Source organism: Arvicola amphibius, chromosome 11 (genome assembly GCF_903992535.2).
Source record: "Arvicola amphibius chromosome 11, mArvAmp1.2, whole genome shotgun sequence".
Classification (NCBI taxonomy): Eukaryota; Metazoa; Chordata; class Mammalia; order Rodentia; family Cricetidae; genus Arvicola; species Arvicola amphibius.
The window spans coordinates 23,962,190-23,978,000 of record NC_052057.2 but is presented as its reverse complement, the minus strand read 5'-3'; positions in this window follow the sequence as shown (position 1 = coordinate 23,978,000).

Genomic DNA, 15,811 nt, shown 5'->3' with positions numbered 1-15,811 from the left:
GAGGTGTATCAGTTGGAGATGGCTGGTCATGCGATCGGGTCTCCTTTGCTTACAAAGGAAAAGATAATAAGAGAAAACCCCACTCTCCAGAAGGAAGATGCCAGCTTTGAACATTGTGGACTTAGAGCCCCACATTGGAGCACTGGACTGAGCTCCCAAGGTCCTGATGAGGAGCAGAAGGAGCGAGAACATGAGGGAGAAAGTCAGGAACGTGAGGGGTGCGTTCACTCATGGAGACGGTGGGACAGAACTAATGGGAGATCACCAACTCCAGTTGGAATGGGACTGATGGATCATGCGACCAAACCCGTCTCTCTGAATGTGGCCAACAGCGGGGGCTGACTGAGAAGCAAAGGACAATGGCGCTGGGCTCTGATTCTTCTGCATGGATGGGCTCTGTGGGAGCCTTCTCAGCTTGGTCGATCACCTTCCTGGACCTGGGGGGAGTTGGGAGGAACTTGGTCTTAGCATAGAGTGGGGAACCCTGATGGCTCCTTGGCCTTGAGAGGGAGGGAGGGAAGGTAGGGGTGGAGGGGAGAGGAGGGAAGGGGGAGAAGGAGGGGAGGGAAGGGGGAGGAGGAGGGGATGGAAATTTTTAAATATAAAAAAAAATAAACCATGAGAGAAAAAAAAAGAAAATGCAGTTAGAAACCATAGTTAACTTGCTACAATAAAGACAAATTGCGGAGAAAAAAAAAAAAAAGAAGTTTGTGTGGCTGCCATTTGTCTACATCTGTAGCGTTTGGTCTTTCCGTAGCTGGCCAGCTGGAGAGGACATCTGTCAAAGAGACACTTAGCCCCGCTGCCTTTAGCTGTCAGATGCCTGAAACACCAGAGCTCAAATAATTAAAATTTCCCCCAAGAATCCCATGCTGAGGAAAGAAAGGGCTACTGGCTGATGCCAGCCAGAGAAAAAACCTGCTTCTCCTGAAAAGATTTCACACCGTTCTGACAATTTGTCAGCCCACCTTACAAAACAGAAGAGAGCTCAGACAGTTACGTGCCAGTGACAGGTAGGGCCACATCTTGTCCAAAATTGCTCATTTTCCACAGCTCTTGCTATGTATTTAAACCTAAACCTCATGTCAGCGCCATGAAGATGGTATCACAGGGTCTCTAGGTTCACTTTTTCTGCCCAGTGTGGCCCTCGCTGAATAAATCTATTTTCTCTGATTTTAAGTTATCTCTTTAATTGGAACTCTGGGAATGGGTAGCTGAGCCTAGTTTGTGAGGGTTTCCAGGGCCTAGCCTGTGCCCTAAAAACTTTGGTAACATATTGACACATGACAGTCAGGAGACTCATCGAAAACCAGAGTTTATGTGAAATTGCAGTTACAGAGAAGCCGTCTCTCCAGTTATTACAACATGATGTCTTGAAACACATGCATATTGCGGAATGGTTAAACCTTGACTGTTTTAACTTTTTAATATATGTATACATATAAATATGTGTGTATATGTGTATATATATATATACACACACACACACACATACTATTTGTGTGTGTGAGGTGGGGAACACACATCATGATGAGAATATGGAGATCAGTTGACAAACTTGTGGCATCTCTTCTCTCCTCCTGCCTTTGCATGCGTCCTGGGGATTAATCTCAAATCACCAGCCCTCTACAGTAAGCACTTTATGCACTGTGCCATCTTGCCCTGAGGAGCTGTGACCGGCCGCGTGTTGTGCAGTGCCACAGCTTTTGATTTGTATGCGACTATGGCTTCAGGAATACGAAAAGGGACAGAATCACTTTTCCAAAGGACTAATCCTTTGAAGCTGTTTTATATAAACAAAGAATGCAGCACTGGAAATGATGGTCCTCGTGACTCCAAACTGAACAGAAATTCTCTTCCCAAAGCATTCCCTTCCCAAAGAGAGAATGCTCTTTATTTTCTTTTTCCAGCCTCGCAGCATGACAATGAACTTGCTCTTTCTCAGGCTGATTTATCCTTTCTGCCTTTCTCCCTCATTCTCAATCTCAAGCCGCATGAGGCTCAAGATTTTAACTGATAGCCTCTTGCATTCCGTTACAGGATCTTGGCTAGCAGGCTCATATTTCAAAGTTGATTTTTGTGGTTTAAAGACTTGGGGAAGATCACTGTTGAATGTTTCTAAAAATGACTTTACCATTAGTTGGTTTCATTGTTTTCCCGAGGGGAAAGTTGCCCTCATGTTTTAAAGATGCTGGTCAAAACTTGGCATTGCACTCACTTGTTTTGATCCAACTTGGTTCATCCAGAAAGAGACTATAACCCACAACGAACCATCACATGCCTCTGTTTTAAAGTTTATGTTGTCCTGTATCCTTCCCTCCTAAAACACTTGGCCACAGTCATAAAATTCTGACTAAAAGATATATAATAATCAGATACCAATAACAAATAAGTATTTTTGCAAAGCAAAAATGCTATTGTACATACGTATACAATGAGAGAGAAAAACTGTAGCAAAAGGAATTTATCATCATTTAAAGAAGAAAATCTCATCAAAATATTTACTCAACAGATAATTAGAAATGTACCATGTAAGTGCAGACAAACATGGCTCACATCCTAGCTCTCTATGATGGGAGACTTCAAAAGAAAATGGTGCTGCTTTTCTTCAAGTGTTAAAGGGGATTCAACTGCTTCCTGTAATAAAAAACAAAACAACAAAAATAATTTCCAAAAACAAACTATCACTTTTATATGTACTCCTCAGAGTTCATGTGCAACCATCGTTGAATAATTAAATTAGGTAGACTTCCCTCTTCTGCAGCCTCCTGCGCACTTACATAGACACATGCATGTGATGTGTATCTGTGGATATATGTGGGATACAAGTTAACTTCCTGCATTCACAAGGTTTCTTTTTAGTGCATCCATGCTTGAAGACATGCCATCTGCACAGAAATATTTGGAAAGGCTCATAAACAACTTAAAGAGTCTTTTTCCCTCAGGTGCTTCCAGAGAGGAGAAAAATAAACACTCCTTTCCAAATGTTCAGAGATATAAAAACAATGGCAGGCAGCACTTTAAACAGTCCCCTAGTTTCAGTGGCCTGTAATGGAATGTCGCCTCAGTGGTTTGAATAAGAATGGTCCCCAGAGGCTCATGTGTTTGAATACTTAGTCATCAGAGAGTAGCATTACTTGAGAAGGATTAGGAATGGGCTTTTTGTGGTAGGTGTGTGATGTGGGATGTCCTTCTGCGTTTGTGTTCTTTTTATCGGTCAAGGAATAAAACTGTTTCAACCAGTGGCTTAGTAGAGCAAAGCCAAGCGAACATAGATAGAAAGAAAGTAGGTGAAGTCAAGGAGACACCATGTAACCACTGAAGGAGAAAAATGCCAGAACATTACCAGTTAGACACAGCTTCATGGCGATACATAGAATAATAAAAATGGGTTAATTTGAAATGTAAGAGATAGCCAGTTGAGCCATTGGCCAAGCAGTGTTGTAATTAATTTAGTTTCTGTGTGATTATTCAGGTCTGGGCAGCCAACAAATGTTTACTTTATAGAGCCTAACATGGGACTCGAACCCACAACCCTGAAATTAAGAGTCTTATGCTCTACTGATTGAGCTAATGTCTATCCTCAGAGTGGTTATTTCATAAGCCTTGTTGGAGGAAGTGTGGCACTGGAGATGGGCTTTGAGGTTTCAGAAGCCCAAGCCAGGCTCAGTGTCTCTCTCTTCCTGCTGCCTGTGGATCCAGATATAGAACTCTCAGATACTTCTATAGCATAATGTTGCCTACATGTCGCCAGGCTCCCTGCCATGATGGTAATGTACTAAATCACAGAAATGTAAGCAAGTTCCAATTAAATGCTTTCTCTTATAAAAGGTGCCATGGTCATGGTGTCTCTTCACAGCAATAGAACACTGAGTAAGAGAGAAGTTAGTACCAGGTAACAGAGTATTGCTGTGATAGGCCGGACCATATTGTTTATTGGAAGAATGTGGATTTTCAAACTTTAGATAAGGAAAGCAGTTGAATGCTTTAGGTTGGACTTAATAGGCCATAATAGTAGGAGTGAGGAAGACCGTAGCACTGAGAGCAATGTAGATTATGATGGCCCAGCACAAAAGGTTTCAGAGCAGAAGAACATTAGTAAGTGGCCTAGAGACTATTCTTGTGATATTTTGGTGAAGAATGTGACTGCTTTCTCCTTTCCTCTCCTGACCCTTTTCTCTCGACCATCACACCGTAGAATGCACTCACAGCTCTTAATATGTGCAGATATTTTCTTTATAGAAAAGACTGGGGGCTGGAGAGATGACTCAGAAGTTAAGAGCACTGCTTGCTCTTCCAAAGGTCCTGAGTTCAATTCCCAGCAACCATCTGTAATGAGATCTGGTGCTCTCTTCTGGCCACAGGCAGAATACTGAGAATACTGTATGCATAATAAATAAAAGACTGTAGGAGCTGAGGAGATGGCTTGGTGGTTAAAAAGCACTGGCTGCTCTTGCAGAGAACCAGGATTTGGTTCCCAGCACAGTGTCGCACAACATCCTGTAATTCCAGTTCCTTGGGGTCCAACGCCCTCTCCTGTCCTCTATGGGTATTGCACACATGTGGCACACAGACACATGTAAGTAAAACATTTGTCTTAGTTGGGGCTCCTATTGCTGTTACAAAACACCATGACCACAAAGCAAGTTGGAGAGAAAGGGGTTTATTTGGCTTACACTTACACATACCTGCTCATCACTGAAGGAAGTCAGGACAGGAATGCAAACAGGGTGGGGTCCTGGAGGCAGGAGCTGATCCAGAGGCCATGGAGTGGTGTCCCTTACTGGCTTGCTTCTCCTGGCTTGCTCAGTCTGCTTTCTCAGAGAAAGCAGAATTACTGGCTCGGGGATGACAGAACCCATCATGGGCTGGGCCCTTCCCCATTGATCACTAATTGAGAAAATGCCTTACAGCTGGATCTCATGGAGGCATGTCCTGAAAACGGAGGCTCCTTCGTCTCTGTTGACTCTAGCTTGTGTCAAGCTGACACACAAAGTCAACCAGTACAACATTCAAACATATAAATAAAAAAATAAGTACATTTAAAAAGAGAGTCTACTTATCTGTAGCTAAGGATATCCTTGTGGCCTGCCCTAAATACTGCCTTTAATCAACTGACCAAATCAAACACTGAGATGTCCGCATGGTAAGAACATTAAGACGTACTTTTTAGTAAATAACTAGAGTATGGTTTTACTGAAAATTACAGTGGAAAAAATGAGACAAATACAGACTCCACTCATCCATAGGTGGCCAGGTTTCCATAGACTCAGCCATTGCTGCTTTAACCCATCACCTTGGCTTAGAGTCATAAAGATTTTATTTGGATCACATGGCCACTCCTTTAGAGACTCTTTCTGTTTCCCTTAGCAACGGCTGTGTCATGTGACCACGGTTTGATTGACGGCCTGTCTGGAACTTAAGTTGAAAAAGCAGAGCCTCCCATTGCCTCTTCCTCCACTCTGCTTCCTGGAAAACGGATATGGAAACAAGCTATGGAAATACAGAAAGATGAGACAAGTCTGGAAAGACAACATTGCCACTGGAAAAAACCACCCAAGGCCCTGACAAACAAGTGGAATTGTCCCCAGAGTTTACTTGAAAACAGATGAAGCTGGTTGTTGTTTAGGCTCCTTGTTTTAGGATAGTGTTTTAAGGAGCTGTAGCCATGGCCTCTGTCCTTCCATGAGTGGCCAGTTTGTTTATGGTGGTCTTCAGGCATCCTCAGTCACAGAATACATCCTGAGTCCTGGTAGCTTTGGGATGTCTTTGCTCTCAGGAGCTGAGACACACTTTTGACAGAATCATATGGACCTCAAAGCTAAAGGTTCTAAATCCTGTGCTCACAGATCGAACTGGCCTGCTGGAACCAGGCTCAGGTCACAGAATAATCACAGAACCCATTCTTTACCAAACCTTTAAGTAAACATCTGTCCTACTCAAAATCAGTCTGAGGGTTGGAACGTGACTCTGAATAAATCTCTTCTTAGTAAATCAGCCTTCTCTTACTTAATGTTTAAGAAAAATGCTATGTGATGGCTCCAAGTTTATTCTTATCTATATTGTTTACCCCACATCTATCTATCCCTAACTCTTGCTTCTAGGGGTCAGTATATTGTTGTCAATAGCGTCCTGTTTGTTAAACCATTGGCTGGTGTTTAGACTCGGGTCTCATGAGGCTTTCAAGAGCCTCGGGGTCTTATTATTGAAAGTCCAAAGCCACACTCGCATTGCTGGGGACATCGCTCAAGGAAGTCAGACTCCACCAGTGCAGGTGTGTGTTCTCATTGGGAAAGAATGCAGACAGACACAGATGGCGAGTGAGCAAGTCAAGAGTTCACCTGGTAGAGGAAGTGGTTGAGAAAGTGAAAGCAAAACTCCTGAGCCAACTCAGGGATAACTGGGGTATTGTTTTTTAAGGATCGCCTCAAGGGTAAACTGGGCATTATTTTTTAAGGGTTATAATAGATGTTAATGAGATGGAAGTGTTTGGAAGGGGCCATTTGGTGAGTTCCATCTTTCATAATAAATGACATGGGACTAGAGAGAAGGCTTAAAGGTTAAGAGCTTTGCCTGCTCTTTCGGAGAACCTGGGTCAATTCCCTATGTCCACATGGTGGCTCGCAACAGTCTGTAACTCCAGTTCTAGAGGATCCAACACCTTCTTCCGGCCACTGCTAGCACTGTACAAACATAGTGAACAGATATACATGTAGGCAAAATGCCATACCAATAAAATAACAGAAAAAATAGTTATAACAAATTATACAACAAAGTATGAATGTGAATATATTATTGATCTGAGCTGTAGGATATGTATACACGGTAAGAACAATTTTCCCTTTAATATAGGTCAAGCACCAGCCGTGGATGCCGTGTACCAGTCACCTAATGTGGTTTTAAAGAAACTTCAGGATTCTGAACATTTTATTCAGGGAAGATTTTAAATATCGGGGAAAACATCTGTGAAGCCCAAATCCCTTTCTCTTCTAGTTGGATGAATGGGGTGGGCAGCTTGTCTCTGTGCGTGTAAAAAGGGAGCGAATGGACTATCATTGGTGTCTGGCCCCTTACCTCCTGCCTCCCAGCCCTTCCTCAATAAGGCAAACTTTTCCAGTTATTTGTTAGCAACATACTTGAACAAATCATGTGCCATCTTTCAGCCTCAGTTTCCCACTTATAATTACAAATGGACTCCTGTGTGGTGGGAGCCGGCAACACTTCGCCAGTAGACACCAAAGCCCCAGTCTCCGTCCTTCCTGCTGTCGCTGCTGCTGTCTTTAATGGAGTCCAGCTTTCCACACCACTGAACAGAAACACATTAGCATCTGAGAAGTTCAAATACTTTAGTTCCGCTTCAGTTTGAAGTGAGAGGGCAGGCTCTAGTTTTCATCCACCGGCCCTAAACTTTCCTGAGGGAAAACCTGTCCTCGTGATTCTGATTCTTTCGAAATACTGTTTTCCCATTCCTCGGGCTGAACCTTCCCAGTGCCTCTAACGTTTCCAGATATGAACGATATAAGATGTCTACAAAGGCTGCCCTTTCCTCTGTGTGGTCCCCAGTATTCAAGATTCATGTCAGAGGACCCGAACCCCAAAGCTCAAGTGCTAGTCTGGCATCCATTTAGGATGGAAATTATTTGTATTATCTAGGTTCATCATGGGCAGATCCCTTTAGCCTCTCAGAATAAATCTGGACCAGAGGCAAGGTTTTACGTGGAGTCAGGATGCTTTGTCTAGGAATGCTAAAGAATTTGACTTGTGTTTGTTTAGGATTTTTGTTTGGTTAACATTGAAGAATGCCTTACCAGAAAACCCAGATTAGTCTCAAACTCACAATTTTTTTGTCTAAGACTCCTAAGTGCAAGGATTACAGATGTATGCTACCACACTCGCTCCTCAGCTAATTTTACTTAATATCTGCCACAGGGTATTGTAGACCTGTCTAGCCGACAAGTTTCTAAATAGCCAAAGATGTCTTTGCACTTCTGACCCTTCTACCTCCACCTCTCAAGTGCTGGAATTACAACCAAATGCCAATGTGGGTAGCAACTCTGTCCATCTCCCGATACTCCAGCTGAGTTTAGTCACCAAGTGTGGCTGAAATATGAGGATGCTGCTGGGATGTCACTCCAACCTCCCCTCAACTCCCTGGTCCTTGGGAATCTCCACTGAAGCAAGTCAAATGAGACCCGCAGAATATAGTGTAGAAAACAGAATTTATTACCGAGTAAAATGGGAGCACTCTCAAGGGGTATGAGGGGACAATAAGCAAAGGGGCCGTGACTCCAGAAAACACATTTATAGGGTGAAAAGGGACAGTGGTCTAAGAGACATTGTGCCCACTAGTATGCTTTTGGTAGCGCTTATATTTCCTTACAGCGCATAGAAGAAATGGTTTTCCTGAAGGATCTTTTCCTACTCAAATGATTGACAGGCCCCTTCCATTCATTCCTTGTCAGAAAACACACAGCTAGACAGCAATCTTCTGATTTGGGGGGCATCTCAGAATAATATGTCTCTACCCAAGGCCAGATCACTCGGATCCCGTGGTTTTGAGCAGTAATCAAAGCTGTAAAAAACAGGGTCCATCCTCAGATAGCTTCATACCTGCTAGCACCTGGCTAGCTGCCTAAAGGATTAAAACACCTATGTTTATTGTAGCTTCTGTCAAATCCCCATCAGATGAACGTGAACAATACACTAGTATCTCAATCTCCTGACTGACAGAATCCCTGCGCTTTCAGATAAGCCCGTATTGTATGAAAACAGAAAACAAATGGAGGGAGATTATAAATGCATACGGCCTGTGTTATAAACACAGGATCTCTCTGAACACATGATTTTCCAACTCTTCTGAGTTTCTTTGTTTATAAAGTGGGAATTAAACTGTTGAATCATGGGAGGATCAGCTGAGTTAGTATGACACATTGGTCAAATAAGGTAATTATAGTGGGTTACGGCCCTCAAAATAGGAGAGTTGTGCCCTTTGCATGAATGCAACTCCCCCTTCAATTATACTTTGAGACGTTTTAAAAGAAGTCAAATACTAAATGCTTAAATATTTAGAAAGGTCACCTGGAACTACTCAGTTTCACAGCAGGAGAGTTAGAGTAACCAAACCGTCTCCCGGAGATGAACAAACAAGACAGTCCCCTGTGTTCTCTTAGCCGCTGTTGTTCTAAGAACCACATACGCATAGATCCACACCAGAAGCCAATTCAAATGTGATATGCTGTTCCTAGATAGAAATAGCGAGACGTACATTATCTAACACCTTATTTCTACAGATGAAGTAATTCACGTCCTCCATTTCCAGATTGTGTCCTTGTCCTGATCACAACTTAACTTTGGTTGCTACTGGATCCAGCTGAGGGACTCACCATCCGTCATGACCCTCTCTAAACGCACAGAGCAGACATTGAGACTCTCACTTTGTCAAACTTAGCATCCACTGTGGGTTGATGGCTGCAAAGGAATTTTTTTGTGTGTGTTTGAAGTATTGATTTGTGTTATTTTTATTCCTGGCTATTTTATTCCCCCCCCCCTTTCACTCATCCACAGTTATTTTAAATCTTCATGAAGACATTCTTTTTTCTGGTAAAGAAAATCAAATTTTTAACAAAGCTTGTTAAACTTCTTTGTCCTCCCATTGCATCAAATTCAGAGCCCAAAAGAGCAAAATATTGTTGAGGTGGGGGGATCTCAAAATCAACTTGACCTAGCTCAATCCAGTTTCCAGCTCTTTCCTGACCACATGGGAAAGCAGACTCTTCTGTTGTTCTCTTGTTAGTATGATGTGGTCACACGCTGCGCTGCATCTGTTCTTGCAAAAGGCAAGGCTTGCTGAAAACTCCTTCCCCATCCCCATTCTTTCCCAACACTGATGATCTCATGACTGCTTTAGAGAGAAAACAAGCCTGTCCCTTCAAAACAGCCTCAACCTCTCATCTGAGACCTTCCCCCATTTGTTTAAACGCCCAACCTCTCAAACTGCAACCCAGCATTTCTCAGCCCTCTGCTGAGTCTGAGGTGCGTCAGAAGATAACAAAATGAGCATTTCTCAATAGGAACCGTGCCTGTGTTCAAGAAGCTACAGTCTTCCAGAAGAAAGTCCTGTTGTCTTTGATACAGAATACAGAAAGTTTTGAGCGTCATTCAGAAGACTCTTGTTAGGGCTGCCATTAAGAGAACTAAGTACCAAAGTCACTGCTGATTCCAGTGAATCACGTGAAATCTGCCTGTAACTGGAGTCATGATTTTGGGGGGAAAGATGTGAGAAAAAGAGAGGTTTCCCAAGGGAAGAAAGACCTTGAACAAAAAGATGAAAATAGAAAACAGCAAAAGGCTATAATTATAATTAGTACAGCTAATTCACCTTTTTTAATTCAGAGAGAATCTGAACAGAAACACAAAAGGGCTCGAGATAAGAGCCGGATTTGGTCTGTTGCACAGATTTATGCAAAAATCAGTTTTCAAAGTCACAGATGAGTCTCCATCAGTCAGAGGTGTTTAGTGGCATAATGTGGCAGCCACATCTGGAATGATTTAAAATTGGTGAAGTTAACATCTTATCTTAGATATTTGCTGCCTGACCCAAATAACAGACACAAGGAGTCATAAAGAAACTGTGGGAGAGAAATAGAGTGAATACAGACACATGGGAAATTTAGATGACAAGAATTGGCCAACTGGGCAGTGGTGGTGCACACCTTTAATTCTAGCACTCAGGAGGCAGAGGCAGGTGATTTGAGGCCAGTCTGGTCTACAAGAGCTAGTTCCAGGACAGCTAGGACTGCTACATAGAGAAACTCTGTCTCAAAAATAATAATAATTGGCACTTTCCTTCACAAGAGTGGAAACTATAAAGACACAAAATACAAAGAGATGAGGAGACAGATGGTAGGAGAGAGAGTAAGAGCGAGGTTTATATTCTACATACAAGATATTCTTTATCTTTCACGGGTAACTGTGATACTGATTCTGTCACATTCTGGTTACCAAATAGAAGGAAGTTTTCAGAAAAATAATAAAGAAGAAGTTGACTCAAAACTAATACATGGCTGGGCGTGATAGTGCACCCTGTAATCCTAGCATGCAGGCACCTAAACCAGCCTGCAGGAGACTGAACCAGCACACAGGAGGCCAAGGATGACCCTGAACTTCTAATTCTCCTGCCTCTGTACTGGGATTACAGCTGTTCACTGCAATGTTCAGTTTATGCAATGCTGGGATCAGAACCAGAGCTTCATGCATTTTGGGCATGCTAGATCCCCAGTCCCAAACTGCTCATATTTTAAGACAAAAAAATTAAAAACTACACATAAGTTTTGACTATGTGCTGGTTCTCAAAGATGCACAGCAGCTCAGTCCCCTTTGGCCACTGTCTCCTGTGTGTGTCTACATTGCTGAGACAAGCCCAGCCTCTCTATAGCCCCCCCCCCTTCTTCCCCGCAGCTTCCCCATCCTCGGCTTCCCTGCTCCTGTTCACGTGACGCTCACATGGCATCAGATCTGGGCCTGGAAAGCTGACAGCTCTTCAGCCAGGGCTTGACCGCAGCTGATGAGTATGTAAGCTGCTCATTTACTACATCAAAGAACGGAAAGAGCCACAGGCCATACCCCTAATGTTCTGTATGGAACGCGAGTGCGGGAGGCTCCAGTCAGAGGACACGGAGACACTGGATGCTGCAATCATCTCATTAAAGCAGCAGGAGCTAACAAAACAGATTAAGCAGAGAGTTTCCTCCCGTGGATAAACAAGGATTTGTTTAACAACCCACACCTAAGACAGAAACAATGTGAGATTGGGTTTAGAAATAGAAATGGCATTTGAAGAATGCCTGGGTGGTTTCTAGATGCGCTGATTTAAAATGAGATAAAAAACGATGATGTCCAAATCTGTGCTCTCCTTAGTAACTGAAATGATATGAAAACGTGTGTAGATGTGATGCAGCTTTGTGTTATTGATGACACCGGGCATCATTAGCAAAGGCACGTTGGCAAAGGGCACTCATGCCTGTCTAGGATACCCTCACCACATGAGGTAACATCGTGGTACAAGTTAAACTCGGCATGCGAGGGATTGCAGGGATCGCATCCCTCTCCTCCCACCCCTCCCCGCTTTTACTTCCATTTAAATAAGCATGGGCCGACAAGAGAAGAACACAAACACTCTTTATCCCGGGGCATTTGTAGGAAACCTTTCTGGATGTTGTCTGCACCGTTTCCCATGAAACACAATAGTGAAGTTGGATGAAGAACCAAGTACCCCAGTCTAACTTTAGCCATTGTGCCTGTAGGTACAATTAAATCCTCTCATTCGAAATGCATGCTATTGTGTGAGTTTGTAGCATGCGCTGCTGAAAGCAATCATCATTGCATGCCTACAAGTGGCTTATAATGAGACACATATTTATGTCGACAGAAGGTTTTTTCCAATTGAAGGTGCCCTCTCTTTTTCTCTGCTCTACAGCTGAGAAATTGTGGCAGCCTACATGACCCTCAGGATATCCTCAGATGGTGATAACAGACTTTGCTAGATTTTGCTAGGTATAGTTTTGTAAAGTACATGGATACTAGATCCTTATGCACTATGAGCAAGGGAAGTGGGAAACTGCCCAGAACATTTAAAAATCAAAACAAAAAAAGCTACTTAAAGTAATAAAAGGTTAGTATACTATAACATTATCTTAAAGACAAACGCACACACATATTATATACCACACGTATAACACCTAGACCCCATAAGAGTACATATGACTCAAAGTGAATTGCCCTACTGAGGTAAATGTGAGCGGTAACTGGGTTTAAATACTTCCTTCTCTGATTGGTGGTAATACAATCTAAGAGTCTTACTCATCCTCAAACTTAATTATTCTGCCTGATTTTTTTAAAATAAAACATTTCTTTCAAAAGACCCAGGTTCGGTGTTTAAGGTAGGACCTCCCACATGCACCCTACCTGTTATTCCAAAACCATTTTCCTACCCTCTGGCTTTACATACCCAGATTTCTTTTTCAACTTAGGCCCCCAACACACACACACCTCCAAACAGCACAATATCCTGAAACTATGAACCTCTGGTGGAGCCCAGTTGACCTTTGACTGGACTGCCAAGGGGACATGAAAATTACCCACTCCTCTGACTTTAACCAGCACAGCTATTGCTGGGAGACCGCCCACAGATAAAATTGCCAGCCAAGTGCTCTAAACCTTCCCTGGAGCCAAGCAGAGACATGCGCCCTTGTGTGAAGTGAAATTGAGTTTTGGTCTAAATGATGGCCAGTTAGGATGTGGACTCCAGTGTTCCCCTGAGACTCTGGAAGCCCTGTGACTATGAGAATCATGCACAGCCCACCTTAATGTCTGCCTAAGTGACCAATTGGCTGCCTGCGCCAACAACGCTCAGCAATAGGAAAAAATAGTCTACTGGCTAACTCTCTTGAGTTAGCAGAGGGCTACGCCTTGAAGGTCTCTTAGTCTGGTGAAACCTAACACTGCAAAAATTTAGTGCTGATGACAGAGACCCTGAAGTAGCCTGTGTCAGAGGTGACATGTGGACCCTGTCTGTTGGGCTTTTTGCCCATTTAACTTCACTGGTGCTATGTCATAGTATCCTCAGACATCAGTTTCTCTTCAATGGTAGATAGCCCATTGCAGCATGGATCTTGGTCCTATTCTAGGTCTGTAGTAGTCTTATCCTACAGGACTTTGAACTCAAATTATGGCTCTTCATTGGAGATGATGACCATGACAGGGGTCTGAGGTAAGTATGTCCCTGGTGATCTGCCCAGAGCAATTCAGAACCCTGGGCCTCACTGTGGAGATAAGGACTGTGAGGAGACTATAAGGTGATCAGAAAGTTGAAAAACAAGGCATTAAAATTCAAAACTGTTGAGAGGAAAAAGTGTGAGAGCTGATGCTGGAGGGAAGATTTGTTTTATCAGGATGCTTTCCTGCTTCTCTTTCCTTTTTTTTCCTAACATTACCATAGCATTTCGAAATATCTTACAAGAAAAATATATCCGTTGTAATCTTATGGAAATACAAAACTAAACACCATAATAAGACAAGTAAAAATTAAAAAACAAGGACTCAATGCATATTGTTAGAGTAAATAACTCAACCACAGAGGAAGAAATAAAGAAACTACAATAGAAAGCAAAAGTTGGTGTGGAAAGACCTCAACCTATCTATAATTATCTAGTTATTAATTATCATTACTTAGGAAACAGCTTAAATCTTCAATAACCCAGATGTCCAATCCAGATATTAATAGAAGTAACAGTATAACTTTCAGACTCCACTTTCAGTGACAAAAACATCATCAATGAAACATCTAGCCAGGCGACATCAAAGAACACTCTGCTCAACAGTTGGGGGATGTACATTCCCAATCAGCACATGGAAAAGTCCCCAGGGGAGATCATATGACAGGCCACAAAATAAGTCTCAACAAATTTTTCAAAAACTGTAATCAAACCAAGTATCTTTTCCAACCACAATGCAAGAAAGTTGGAAATCAGGAAGAAAAAAAAAACCAGCTCTGAAAACTACACAGAGACATGCAAACTGCACAACGTACTTCTGAATCAAGGAAGACACTGAGAAAGACACTAGAATAAACCTGTCTACACATACAACCCACGAAAATGTATGGAGGGTGAATCACCAAGAGGGAAGTTGTTGGCAATCAGTGCTTGCACAAAAAAAAAAAAAAGCAGAAAGTGTCGAAACACCTGCCACCATGCCATAAAACTAAAAAATGGCAGAGACAAAAGCCAAACCTTCTGTAATAGAAGAAATAATAAAGATCAGAGAAGGAGCAAACAAAACAGAGGTTAAGAAATATCCCCTCCCCAAATCAATACAATGAAGCTCCTTTGACGCGAACAAAAGAGACAAACCCTTAGCTAGACTAGCTCTAAAAAGATAGAACACCCAAACGAACAAACTGGGGACATCACTGATGGAAGGGGAAGTGTTAGAGCAGAGACAGTGCCTATTAACCATTATCAAGCGTGATGCACCAACAAACATGGCACCCTGAAGAAATGTGCCAAATCCCAGACGGCTGCACCTTGTTAAGGCTGAAGAATAAAGCAACAGAAAATCTGAGCAAACCAGTAACTAACACGGGGGCTGAATTGATGGTGAAAATTCTCCCATCAAACAAAGCCCAGGACAAGAGAACTTCCTTCCTGAGCCACACAAACAGGAAAGCCATATCAATAAATTCTAAAACAATTAGAGAAGAGTGAGTCTTTCCAAACACATGTGAGAAAGCCAGTGTCACTCAGGCACTAAAACCAGACAAGCAGCAGGAAATAGAGGGGAAGGAGGGAGGCGAGGAAGGAGAAAAGGAGGAAGGGAGAAGATTCCAGATCCCTGAACACAGATACAAAAATCCTTAAGAAAACACTAGTGAACCCAAAATGGCCCCTCAAACAGGCCTTGTGTCCCTCAATCTGAATATCAGACTCTAGAAACAGTGACTCCAAAACGGGAATTCCCTCGGGGATTTCATGCTGGGAGAAGAAAAGGGGAGCGGAAATGTTCTGGAAAAGAGATTTACAAGTTGACAGACAGGCTGAGACTACAGCTCAAATAATGATGGGTCAGTGGTGGGCAGACCATGCTTCAACCTGAACTGCTTAAACACGTGTATCCCATGGCCCTCCATTCAAACCGTAATCTCACTTCAGGACCCCACAGATGGACTTGAGAGGGTCACTGGATTGCAATGCCCCTCTTCCTAATGTGGCCACCTTGTATGCATCTCTTTTTTCTGCTCCTCACGATTAATTTG